The 3,775-nt window shown below is 25.5% G+C and overlaps 1 pseudogene; it reads left to right on the top strand.

Moving 5' to 3' along the window:
- The first annotated feature begins 446 nt into the window (after window positions 1-446).
- LOC136981736 (ras-related protein Rab-11A pseudogene) lies at window positions 447-3,465 on the top strand (annotated as a pseudogene).
- The last annotated feature ends 310 nt before the right edge of the window (window positions 3,466-3,775 follow it).

The following is a 3,775-nucleotide window of genomic DNA, read 5'->3' on the forward strand; positions in this document are numbered from 1 at the left end:
ATTATTTATAATTTTAATAAAATAATATTAAAAATTTTTTGGTTTAATTATTTACAGAAATTTAATAAAAATTTTAATTTATAAATTGAAAAAAACAAGACATATATTCTTCAGTTATTAATTTGTTTTTATAATGTTATTAAATACAGTTGAATCTGAATTTTAATAAGCAATATTAATTTAAATATGAACCATTTAATTTATATTAATTTATTGTATAAAAGTTAATATTGAGATGATTTTTTAAAGACATTTATTTAATTAAAATCAATACTTTTTTATATTATTTATAATTTATGTATGGATTTTTTTATTGTATATTTGCTTAAATTATTTAAATTTTATTAATAAGCTTTGTTTCATTCAAAATTTTCACATGAAATGAAACTAAAAGAATTATTATTATTATTTTAAAAATGAATAAAATAATTAGAATATAGGCAACAGAAATTTACTGTATATTAAATGAGCGAGTTTTAAATAAACGAAAAGTTGTCGGAATAACGTTGAATATCGTTTATTTAATTATTTAAGAGGTTTTTCGTTTGAAATATTGATCATTATTGATCGTGATGGAAACTAAAGATGGCGAATATGATTATTTATTAAATAGTTGTCCTTATTGGAGATTCTGGAGTAGGAAAAAGCAATCTTCTATCGCGATTCACAAGAAATGAATTCAATTTGGAAAGCAAGAGTACAATTGGAGTGGAATTTGCTACACGGAGTATCCAAGTAGATGGGAAAACTATAAAGGCTCAAATTTGGGATACTGCTGGGCAGGAACGATATAGAGCAATCACTAGTGCATATTATCGTGGTGCAGTTGGAGCCCTTCTGGTATACGATATTGCAAAACATTTAACCTATGAAAATGTTGAACGATGGCTAAAAGAACTTAGAGATCATGCTGATCAAAATATTGTAATAATGCTTGTAGGGAATAAGAGTGATCTTCGTCATTTAAGAGCAGTACCAACAAATGAAGCTAGAACTTTTGCTGAGAAAAATAATTTATCATTCATTGAAACATCTGCTTTGGATTCTACAAATGTGGAAGCAGCCTTCCAACAAATACTAACAGAAATTTACCGTATAGTTTCACAAAAGCAGATCAGAAATGATACTGATAATGATCCGTCACCAACAGGAGATAACATTAAGCCTATAACCATTCCTCCAACCGATAGCTCTGATTTGCGTAAAAAACAATGCTGCCAGTCATAGATAGCTATTATTTTTGTGAAGGCATAGTTAATGCACAGTAATTATTCCTCTACTTTTCACTTTTGTGACTATTAATGAAGGGTACTGTTTCTAGCAGATTGTTCAGTTTGGTTTCCCGAGCAATTCTAAATTGCCACTTATAAAGGTGAAAGGTGGAGTTTTCATTTAATGTAAGAATATTTTTTCGTAATTATTTTTGCATGGTTGAACTGTCCTAACTTTACTTGTAATTGTAAAATACAAAACCCATTTCATTGTATGGTGATTGCTATATTTGATGTCTCACGTGTAATCGACAGAAATTTCCGTAGACGAAAGATTCATGCATCATTGTTAAGTGGTAAATTTTTTTTTAGAACAGACCAAATGTAAGCTTTATATTGTTGTATCCAAATTTTCTTTGAAATAATAATCTAAGCTTCATATTAGTATCTGGATGGTTTCGACTATGTTTTAAACACTACAAGAGAGCGGTCAAGATTTGCTTGCAAGATAAAAATACTTTAAAAAATTTTTGTATTCTATGAAAATCCTGTAAGATTCATATCATCTTAAGTGGGATAGATTATCACTATTGTACAGCTTCAGTACTGAATTTTGTTTTCTTCCAGGTCTTCACAATGAACATTCTTCAAGATGACTATAAATTTGTTAAATTTAAGAGGAATTTGATTACTTCATATATAATATAAAACTTGTTCATAGTTGTACAGTGGAAAACTTGTTTTCTGTCACTATTTGTCAAAATTGATACCTTTTTATAATTCATACTTTTTGATTTTATTATTACTATTATATATATATGTATGTGAAAATATAATTGCATCCAATTTAGATGAAAGATTTAACGACTTAAGAAATCAACATAAGAATAGATCTGATTTTGATGATGCACTGTAATTTGTGAATTGAATAATTATCTGATTCAATGTAAAGTGTGGTATGAAATGAACATTTAAGATTGTTTGTTAGAAAGAAACTAGTTTATCTTTTCAGTTTTCCTTATGTAGTATTAGTGACTTTTATCAGATGCATTTTATAAATTCAGGATTTAAAATAGTCTGTTGTTTAAGCTATATATTAAAATTTTTCAAAATCCCTTTGGATGTAAAATATAAAATATAGTTTGTTCAAAGTCCCATTTAAAAATAACTGACCTTGGACCAAAAGAAAATTGTAGGTAGAAATATAGGATTAGACAAACTATTCAGTTGCAATATTTATTTCAAAATCTAAAAATTATAAAAAATGTTTTTAATCAAAAATTGCAGATTTCAAAAATCTTTGTTACTTTAAGTATTAATTAAAATTATTATGAGGAAAATGAAACAATTGAATTGCGAATAACTTCAGAATCTGCACTATTCAAATGAAATTTTTATTTAAAACTGGCTTTAAGCAATAATTAAGAAGAAATTATTGAAATTGAAAACAAAATTTAACAACAGTATAAAAATTGAATTAATTTTTGTGACATTCTTTACTCAATATGGAACCACAAGGCTTGCAGTGCCAAACAAATGCTACTCTATAATTAGTTGTTAATAATTTGATATTGATTTTCCTTGTAAATAATTTTGTTTGGTTAGTAGAATTCTGATTATAAATAAATAAGAAATCATTCCCAAAGAAAGATTGCTTTTTCATCTGAGAAGTTATTTGGCTTTCTAAAGATAAGTGTTTAAAATTCTGAAGATTTGAATTATTTGTGATTGGTGTGTATTTAGTATTAATTCTAAAAACATTTCTTTTTTAATATGATGATATATTACCCATTTCTTTAGAATACTTTTTTGTCTTTCTACAACTAAATGCAACTAACCTTTGACTTCCTAAGAAAGCAAGAAAATATAAGAATGGGTGCTGGGACGAATGTAACAATGTGCTTTGTTTTTTTTTGTTTTTTTTTTTGGATGATTGCAAAGGAGTGCCACATCTGAAATTCCTGATATATATATAAAACATACAATATAACCAATAAGTTGAATGACTGTTTTGCTTAGAATGTGCAATGTGCCCGAATGTTCAAGTAAGAAGAAATTAGATTGAAAATATATTTGAATGTCATCCTTATTGAAAATATATATATGCTTGTGTAATCTATCAATAATTATTTTATGGAATTGAAAAATTTTATTATTAATTATCATTACCAATTATTTAATAGATTGAAAAATTGATAGATCTACCTGATTATCAACAATGTGTTCACACTAATAAAAAATAATTGTTAATTTACTTTGACACCAGTATTTTTTACATCACTTTCTTCACCCAATTCTATATATTTTTTTATTGACAGATTTTGATCTCATCTTTTTTTTTATTTTTTTTATTTTAAGCATTTAATTCACTTACAACTCACTTAATACTATTAAATTTTGAAAATATTTTAACAAAACTTCTCAAATTTATAGCTTAATTTCAAAATTTGAATACAAAATTAAAAATTCAAGCTTTCTTCTTAACAACAATTTGTTTTTGTTGTTTAATGTCATTTAACTCATTTGTTTTCAAGACAAAGCATTTAATATTTTTGCTGATTTTT

Source organism: Centruroides vittatus, unplaced genomic scaffold (genome assembly GCF_030686945.1).
Source record: "Centruroides vittatus isolate TY-2023 unplaced genomic scaffold, ASM3068694v2 contig_790, whole genome shotgun sequence".
NCBI lineage: Eukaryota > Metazoa > Arthropoda > Arachnida > Scorpiones > Buthidae > Centruroides > Centruroides vittatus.